This window comes from Budorcas taxicolor, chromosome 9, assembly GCF_023091745.1.
Source record: "Budorcas taxicolor isolate Tak-1 chromosome 9, Takin1.1, whole genome shotgun sequence".
NCBI lineage: Eukaryota > Metazoa > Chordata > Mammalia > Artiodactyla > Bovidae > Budorcas > Budorcas taxicolor.
The window spans coordinates 75,008,442-75,019,103 of NC_068918.1; positions in this window are offsets into that span (position 1 = coordinate 75,008,442).

Genomic DNA, 10,662 nt, shown 5'->3' on the forward strand with positions numbered 1-10,662 from the left:
GCAGATGGCTAACAAACACATGAAAAGATGCTCAACATTGCTCATTATTAGAAAAATGCAAATCAAAACCACAATGAGATTTCAACTCACACCGGTCAGAATGGTCATCATGAAAAAGTCTAAAAACAATAAACTGTGGAGAAAGTGTGGAGAAAAGGGAATGCTCTTGCACTGGAGCGGCAGCTGTGCAGCACTGGAGTGGTGGCTGCATGGCACTGGAGCGACTTTGAGGAGATATCCCACGTCCAAGGGCAAAGGAGAAGCCTCAGCAGGATGGTAGGAGGGGCAAAATCATGTTTAGAATCAAACTCCATACCCATCAGAGATGCTCAGAGGGCTCAAATAAACCTTGTGCACACCAGGACCCAGAGATCCCACAGAGACTGAGACAGAACTGTGTTTGAATGTCTACTGTGGAGGTATCGGTCAACAGTGGACTGCTGCAGGGGCAGGGGCTCTGGGTGCAGTAGACCTGGGCATGGCATAAGCCCTCTTGGAGGAGATTGCCACTAACCCCACCATAGGGCCACCAGAACTTACACAGCACTGGGAAACAGACTCTTGGAGAGCACAAACAAAACCTTGTGCATACCAGGACCCAGGAGAAAGGAGCAGTGACCCCAGAAGAGACTGACCCAGTCTTGCCAGTGACTGTCCAGGGGTCTCTGGTGGAGACATGGGTCAGCAGTGACCTGTAGCAGGATTAGGGGCTTTGAATGCAGCAGTGTGTGCACGGGACTTTTTTAAGGAGGCTGCCATTATCTTCATTAGCTCCAACATAGTTTGGCCTCAGGTCAAACAACAGGGAGGGAAAACATCCTCACCCATCAATAAAAAATAGGATTAAAGAGGTACTGAGCATGGCTCCCCGCCCCCCCCACCCCACTATCAGAACAAGACCCAGTTTCCCCCTCAGTCAGTCTCTCCCATCAGGAAGCTTCCATAAGCCTCTTATCATTCTCCATCAGAGGGCAGACAGAATGAAAACCACAATCACAGAAAACTAACCAATCTGATAACATGGACTACAGCCTTGTCTAACTTAATGAAACTATGAGCCATGCCATGTAGGGCCACCCGAGATGGACAGGCCATGGTGGAGAGTTCTGACAAAACATGGTCCACTGGAGAAGGGAATGGCAAACCACTTCAGTATTCTTGCCTTGAGAACCCCATGAACAGTACGAAAAGGTGAAAAGATAGGGCACTGAAAGAGGAACTCCCCAGGTCAGTAGGTGCCCAAGATGCTCCTGGAGATCAGTGGAGAAATAACTCCAGAAAGAATGAAGACACAGAGCCAAAGCAAAAACAACACCCAGTTGTGGATGTGACTGGTGATTGAAGTAAATTTCAGTGCTGTAAAGAGCAATATTGCATAGGAACCTGGAACGTTAGGTCCATGAATCAAGGCAAATTGGAAGTGGTCAAATAGGAGATGGCAAGAGTGAACATTGACATTTAAGGAATCAGGGAACTAAAAGGGATGGGAACGGGTGAATTTAACTCAGATGACCATTATATCTACTACTGTGGAAAAGAATTACTTAGAAGAAATGGAGTGCCCATCATAGCCAACAAGGGAGTCTGAAATACTGTACTTGGAAGCAATCTCAAAAACAACAAAATGATCTATGTTTGTTTCCAAGGCAAAACATGCAATATCACAGTAATCTAAGTCTATGCCCTAACCAGTAATACTGATGAACCTGAAGTTGAATGGTTCTAGGAAGACCTACAAGACATTCTAGAACTAACACCAAAAAAAAGATGTCCCTTTCATTATAGGGGACTGGAATGCAAAAGGAGGAAGTCAAGAAATACCTGAAGTGACAGGTAAACTTGGCCTTGGAGTACAGAATGAAACAGGGCAAAAGCTCATAGAGTTCTGCCAAGAGAACACACTGGTCATAGCAAACACCCACTTCCAACAACACAAGAGAAGACTCTACATATGGACATCACCAGATGGTCAATACCAATATCAGATTGATTATATTCTTTGTAGTCAAAGATGGAGAAGATTTATACAGTCAGCAAAAACAAAACTGGGAGCTGACTGTGGCTCAGATCATGAACTTCTTATTGCCAAATTCAGACTTAAATTGAAGAAAGTGGGAAAAACCACTAGACCATTCAGGTATGACCTAAATCAAATCCTTTATGATTATACAGTGGAAGTGACAAATAGATTCAAGGGATTAGATCTGATAGACAAACTGCCTGAAGAACTATCAACAGAGGTTCGTGACAGTGTACAGAAGGCAGTCAAAGGTGGTCAAAGTACTGGAGTTTCAGCTTTAGTATCATTCCTTCCAAAGAAATCTCAGGGCTGATCTCCTTCAGAATGGACTGGTTGGATCTCTTTGCAGTCCAAGGGACTCTCAAGGGTCTTCTCCAACACCACAGTTCAAAAGCATCAGTTCTTCGGTGCTCAGCTTTCTTCACAGTCCAACTCTCACATCCATACATGACTACTGGGGTTTTGTTCATTAGTCTCACTTACAGAATAGGTTTATTTTTAGAACAGTTTTAGATTTACAGAAAAATTGGGAAGGTTGTACATCCAGTTTTCCTGTACCTCATTCCCAGTTTCCTCTAATACTGAAATTTTATATGAGCATGGTAATTTGTTATAATTAATGAACCAGTATGACATATAATTATTAACTAAAGTCTATATTTCATTCAGATTTCCTTAGTTTTTATCTGATGTCCTTTTTCTATTTCAGGACACTACATTAACTTTAGTCATCATGTCTCTACTTAAAAATTTTAATGCATAGTACATATTTGTATTAATAGTAATTTATTTTAAGGTCCTTGTCTGCTAATTCTATCTTATGTTTTAGCTCTTGGTAGATTTTTGTTAATTTGTTAAATCCTTACAATACCCGCCCAAAAAAACAGGTTACTATTATTCCCATTTCATAAAGAAACAGAGGCATAGAGAGATCAAGTAACTTGCTCAAAGCCACAGCATTAAATGATGGAACTAGGACATGCATCCACGCAGTTTGACCCCATTGAAGTGAGTGCAGACCAAAAATGTTAGTTCAAATTATCTTAAATTTCTTAAAGAGTGTCTGAGAATTTCAGTTCTCATCATTCAGAGTTTCAGAATTCCTGGGCCCCTATAAAGAAATGGAGAAAAATGTTCCGTTGGCCACAGTATCTGACATATAAAGCTTTCTGTGGTCTAATTTGAGCCTGATATTCGGCTGTGTGATTTCTGACTCTGGCCTTACCTGTCAGGTGAGAGGAATGGACTAATGAGTGAAAAAAAAATCATATCCAGCTATAAGCTTTTTTAGTCAATGATAAAGTGAAATGCAGTTTTCTTGTTTTGAGCACTTTCAGGCAAGATCAGCTCAGGCTACAGCAACTCACAGAGTTATATAGGTTTTTATCCCTAAAGAATTTTGAACAAATTGCTTAATTCATCTTAGCTTAATTTGTCTGTAAAACGAAATGACCATAGAACCTACTTTATGTGGACATTTTAAGAATGAAAGCAAATACATTTTACAAAAAGTAAAATGTCTAGCATGCTAGTTTTCTTTTGTCCATCATCATTAAACATGGAGTAGTCAGAAGACAGGAAAAAAGACCTCTTCTAAGCCTTCTTATCCCATGACTTCATCAAAACAAGATCTTAATGGTAGAAATTTCTCTAAGGAAATTATAATAATAAAATCATAGGAAGTTCAGTGCTGCAGTCTTCAGGAACTGCAGGTCTACAAGTGACTCATTACTTTATATGCCAAGTACCTTCTATAGTCTCCAAAGTCAAAATAAAGTACTGGCAGAAATACCCCATTTACATACATTGGCCTCCTTGGCCTTCATTCTGTTTATTGGAAATCCTTTTAGTGGTGCTTTCCTCCAGGGCTATCCCTGAAAACTCTTTTCGTTTATAGGAGCTTCTCTTCTATGATGCAAACAGTCCTAGGCAAGGTTAAATTTTCTGATTAGTTGCATATTACTACAACTCTTTCGATATATCTCTACCCATATCAGGGAAGTGGTTTTGACAGATGAGGGAAATAGGGGAAAGAGAGAATTGATGGCATTTGAAGACAGGAAGAGCCATGAATGAACAGAGGTCAGGCTCCCCAGTCTCTGTGGACCCCAGATATAACATCCCCCAAATCCTCCCCACATCTTTATTCTAGTTGTTGGAGGGTTCCACATCTTTGAAAATTTCTTCATAGTTCTTGACCATGAGTTCTGAAGGTTGCTGACCCCTATACATTTGCTTCATATGAAAAACATGGATTCTGTTATAACCTAAGTTTTCTGATATTCATCATTTGAAAGAAAGCTATTACTTTTGTTTTAATATCAGGATGATAGATGTGGGATTTTCCTGAAAGGCTTTTCACAAAAGAACAGATCTTTTTGACCATGTCAGTCTTGGGCCCCACGGACTGTAGCCCACCATGCACCCCTATCCATGGAATCTTCCAGGCAAGAATGCTGAAGTGGGTTGCCATTTCCTCCTCCAGGGATCTTCCCGACCTAGGGATCCACCCCTCGTCTCCTTCACTGGCACTGGATTCTTTATTGTGCCACCTGGGAAGCCCCAGTAAACATTGTCTAATTCTGGTCAATAATCAGGATTAGGAGAGGAGAGAAAGAAGAATGTGGGGACTAAAGAGAAGTCCATATAATGAAACTAGGTATTCATTTCCATTCAGAATCAAAATTGTTAAAAGTTACTACTGTGCCCTTTTATTCACCCTGCATAAAGCAGCAATAGAATAGCCCATCTTCTTGAAATAATCAGGTGCTACATGTATCGTATAACATTTGAAGAAGAGCTGCTGGTTTAAATGACAGGCGAATGTGGAAGGGAATCAATCTAACACTGGAATTTTACACCTAGTTCATCAGAAGTAATCTTTTCATAAGACAAGTTAATGAAAATCATAGCAGATTAAATGGGTAGCATAAAACATTATCATTTTAAAGCCTTTGCATAATTCTGCATAGAAAAAGAAATAAACTGGGGGGCAGAGCAGATGGCTTGCTGCACACTACCAGTGCTTTGTGTATACACAGTTTAAAATGACAGTCTTTATTGTTCCCTGAACATGGCTTCTGATGACAGAGGAAAGTCAACAGGCTTAAAAATATGCAGACGTGTTAATATAATTTTATAAATGAAGACTTCACTTCATCTATTAAAAAAACTCAAGGTCATTCTTTACCATATGTCATAAAGATATTGGCTTTACTGATAGATGGAAAATACAATCTGGAGAGAGCTATGAGACATCAGCCACCAACTTCTAAAATAGACGAATGAAGAAGGAAATAACGAGGGACATTTATCTTTAAAAAAAATGTTCTGGTGACTATTGGGCTGAATCAGCCCCAGCAAACTCTTTCCAATTTGGAGCAACAAAAACAGAAATATAAAATAAAATACAAACTGAAAAATTAGAAAACAGAAAAGCATATAACACGAGACAGCTTTCAGAGTAAATACCTGATTTTTTTAAGAGATAATTTAATAGAAGATTTTGAGAATATAGAGGGAAATCCAGGTATAAAACTGAGATAAGAACTTTTCAATTTTAATACAGAAGATAGAAATTATGGGGGGGGGTAATTTATGTCTGCTTAAATTGGAACCACTCTTTCTGAAGGGAAAGGAGAGATCAAAGTGAAGATATAAAGGTGTGACTATGTAAAATTCCAAATAAGAAATATAAAATGTAAAGTAAAGACGTCAGAGAACACAAATCACATTTTTCTTCCATATCACATTCAGTTGAATGAAAGAATTGAAGAATTCTAGAATAAAAGGGGAAAAGATGAAAGAAAGCTGGGGGAGGGAAAGAAAAGCAGGGAAAGGAAAAGCCAATACATGTTCACTTGTGGATGAAGAGGGGATTGCTACTGGACACTGAAAGAAGGTGAGGTCATATCACAGATGGTGCTGGAAGATGAAAACACAGTGTGTGCTTTGCTTGATTACTGTATGGGGCAATTGAAAAATGAATGCAGAACTTTTTCACACCTTACCTCTTCTCACCCAATATATGTCCACAGAGAACAAGAACACTATGTCTGTCTTAAATGGAAGAACACTAAGAACTCCTGAGACTGTGCCACAGCCTACAAAGTTAGAATGGATTTAGGCTTGAGGCCCCATAACCCAAGTGGAAATAATGCGTACGTAATCTGGATGTCTCCCTCCTTCAAATAATGCTCAGAGAGGGAGTCGTGGATGGACTTTGGGAATCCAAGATCCTCTTGAAATTGCATGTAAGTTTTTTTTGCACTCATCATATGCATCCTTCCTATAAAGTGAGACCATGCTTGCACAAGGTTTTTTCTATAGCTCAATCAAAACAAAAATTTTAAGAACCACTGTAGTGCAAAACAGACTGAACTTTATATGTAGAACAGGTGAGAAGGGAAGCCAATGGCTGAACACAGATTATGATGCATGAATTCATTAACTGCCTACCTGTGTCAACTTATAAACTTAACATTTATAAGTTGTATTCCCCAACTTATAAATGATAAAAGTGAGGCCTGAGATAGATAAATAGAAAGGAAAAAAAGAAAAAGCATGTCAAATGTCACACAACTGATTGACTCTCCAGATGTTCAATTTATTCTCCATTGTCATTATTGATGCTCCTTTTCCCTAAAATGATGTCATTTTCCCAACTTCTTTGAGCATTCCCTTCCTCTGACTTCAATTGCTATGAGTATGTTATACTTCCCAAAACTGTATGTTGAGAATAAAACTTCCTCAGAAGCTCCAGGCCAGTAAATACAATTGCATGAGACTTCTCTTGTCAGAGAACCTCAAAGTCTGTTTTTCATTCGTCATGAGTTTCCCCTAATCTTCCCTTTCAAAGCATCTGGAATCATCATTGTTAGTTGCTCAGTTGTATCTGACTCTTTGCAACCCCATGGACTATAACCCACCAGGCTCCTCTGTCCATGGAATTCTCCAGGCCAGGATACTAGAGTGGGTTCAGTTCAGTTCAGTCGCTCAGTCGTGTCTGACTCTTTGCGACCCCACGAATACAGCGCGCCAGGCCTCCCTGTCCATCACCAACTCCCGGAGTTCACTCAGACTGACATCCATTGAGTCCGTGATGCCATCCAGCCATCTCATCCTCGGTCGTCCCCTTCTCCTCCTGCACCCAATCCCTCACAGCATCAAACTCTTCTCCAATGAGTCAACTCTTCGCATGAGGTGGCCAAAGTACTGGAGTTTCAGCTTTAGCATCAGTCCTTCCAAAGAACACCCAGGACTGATCTCCTTCAGAATGGACTGGTTGGATCTCCTTGCAGTCCAAGGGACTCTCAAGAGTCTTCTCCAACACCACAGTTCAAAAGCATCAATTCTTCAGTGCTCAGCCTTCAACACAGTCCAAATTTCACATCCATACATGACCACAGGAAAAACCATAGCCTTGACTAGATGGACCTTTGTTGGCAAAGTAATGTCTCTGCTTTTGAATATACTGTCTAGGTTGGTCATAACTTTTCTTCCAAGGAGTAAGCATCTTTTAATTTCATGGCTGCAGTCACCATCTGCAGTGATTCTGGAGCCCCAAAAAATAAAGTCTGACACTTGTTTCCACTGTTTCCCCATCTATTTCCCATGAAGTGATGGGACCAGATGCCATGATCTTCGTTTTCTGAATGTTGAGCTTTAAGCCAAGTTTTTCACTCTCCTCTTTCACTTTCATCAAGAGCCTTTTTAGCTCCTCTTCACTTTCTGCCATAAGGGTGGTGTCATCTGCATATCTGAGGTTATTGAGATTTCTCCTGGCAATCCTGATTCCAGCTTGTGTTTCTTCTAGTCCAGCATTTCTCATGATGTACTCTGCATAGAAGTTAAATAAGCAGGGTGACAATATACAGCCTTGACGTACTCCTTTTCCTATTTGGAACCAGTCTGTTGTTCCGTGTCCAGTTCTAACTGTTGCTTCCTGACCTGCATACACATTTCTCAAGAGGCAGGTCAGGTGGTCTGGTATTCCTATAGCTTTCAGAATTTTCCACAGTTTATTGTGATCCACACAGTCAAAGGCTTTGGCATAGGCAATAAAGCAGAAATAGATGCTTTTCTGGAACTCTCTTGCTTTTTCGATGATCCAGCGGATGTTGGCAATTTGATCTCTGGTTCCTCTGCCTTTTCTGAAAACAGCTTGAACATCAGGGAGTTCACGGTTCATGTACGGCTGAAGCCTGGCTTGAAGAATTTTAAGCATTACTTTACTAGCATGTGAGATGAGTGCAATTGTGTGGTAGTTTGAGCATTCTTTGGCATTGCCTTTCTTTGGGATTGGAATGAAAACTGACCTTTTCCAGTCCTCTGGCCACTGCTGAGTTTTCCAAACTTGCTGGCATATTGAGTAAAGCACTTTCACAGCATCATCTTTCAGGATTTGAAACTGGAATTCCATCACCTCCACTAGCTTTGTTCATAGTGATGCTTTCTAAGGCCCACTTGACTTCACATTCCAAGATGTCTGGCTCTAGATTAGTGATCACATCATCATGATTATCTGGGTCGTGAAGATCTCTTTTGTACAGTTCTTCCGTGTATTCTTGCCACCTCTTCTTAATATCTTCTGCTTCTGTTAGGTCCATACCATTTCTGTCCTTTATTGAGCACATCTTTGCATGAAATGTTCCCTTGGTATCTCTAATTTTCTTGAAGAGATCTCTAGTCTTTCCCATTCTGTTCTTTTCCTCTATTTCTTTGCATTGATCACTGAAGAAGGCTTTCTTATCTCTTCTTGCTATTCTTTGGAACTCTGCATTCAGATGCTTATATCTTTCCTTTTCTCCTTTGCTTTTCACCTCTTTTCTTTTCACAGCTATTTGTAAGGCCTCCCCAGACAGCCATTCTGCTTTTTTGCATTTCTTTTCCACGGGGATGGTCTTGATCCCTGTCTCCTGTACAATGTCACAAACCTCATTCCATAGTTCATCAGGGACCCTATCTACCAGATCTAGACCCTTAAATCTATTTCTCACTTCCACTGTATAATCATAATGGATTTGTCATACCTGAATGGTCTAGCAGTTTTCCCTACTTTCTTCAATTTCAGCCTGAATTTGGTAATAAGGATTTCAGGATCTGAGCCACAGTCAGCTCCTGGTCTTGTTTTTGTTGACTGTATAGAGCTTCTCCATCTTTTGCTGCAGAGAATATAATCAATCTGATTTCAGTGTTGGCCATCTGGTGATGTCCATGTGTAGTCTTCTCTTGTGTTGTTGGAAGAGGGTGTTTGCTATGACCAGTGCATTTTCTTGGCAAAACTCTATTAGTCTTTGCCCTGCTTCATTCTGTATTCCAAGGCCAAATTTGCCTGTTACTCCAGGTGTTTCTTGACTTCCTACTTTTGCATTCCAGTCTCCTATAATGAAAAGGACATCTTTTTTGGGTGTTAGTTCTAAAAGGTCTTGTAGGTCATCATAAAACTGTTCAACTTCAGCTTCTTCAGCATTACTGGTTGGGGCATATACTTGGATTACCGTGATATTGAATGGTTTGCCTTGGAAAAGAAAAGAGATCATTCTGTCGTTTTTGAGATTGCATCCAAGTACTGCATTTCAGACTCTTTTGTTGACCATGATGGCTACTCCATTTCTTCGGAGGGATTCCTGCCCACAGTAGTAGATATGATGGTCATCTGAGTTAAAGTCACCCATTCCAGTCCATTTTAGTTCGCTGATTCCTTCTCCAGGGGATCTTCCTGACCTAGGGATCAAACCCATACCTCATGCATTGCAGGCAGATTCTTTATCATCTGAGCCACCAGGGAAGTCATTATCAATTATCTTATAGACAGAAAATTTCAGATAGAACTAAAAAATAGAACCATTAAAGTTAGAAATAACTTTGATTCCTTATTCTATCTTAACACACAACCTAGATACTTTCCTATTCATTTGGCTTCTTAAATGTTTTTTTGAGTTCTGTATAAAATACCATTGGATTCTTGATAGGTATTGTGTTGAAACTATAGATGGCTTTGTGTCGTATGGATATTTTGATAATATTAATCTTATGTTCCATGAACATGGAATTTTTTTCATTTATGGTTGTCTTCTTTAATTCCTTTCATCAATGTCGTATAATTCTTTCATTTCCTTGATTAAATTTATAGCTAAGTATTTTTTGATGCTATTATAAATGGGATCATTATTTCTTTACCAGACAGTTCCTTGTTAATATACAGAAATACTACTAATTTTGTATATTGGTTTTTGTATTCTGCAACATTATTGAACTAGTTAATTAGATCTAACAGTGTTTTGGTGGAGTCTTTTGGGGTTTCTGTATAAAGATCATGCTCTATGCAAACAGAGACAGTATGACTTATATTTTTATTTATTTATTTTTTTTGCCTAATTGTTTCAACTAGTACTATATTGAGTGGGACTGACTGGTGAAGGTGTGCATCCAGGTCTTGTTCCTGACATGAAGGAAAGTCTTTCAGGCTTTCACCCGTATGATATTAGCTGTGGGTTGTCATACGTGGCCCTAATTCTATTGAAGTATATTCCTTTCTGTGTCCAATTTGTTGAGAATATCTATCATGAGTGGATGTTGAATTTTATCAAATGCCCTTTCTGTATCTATTGAAGTGATAATATTTTTATTTCTCATCCTAT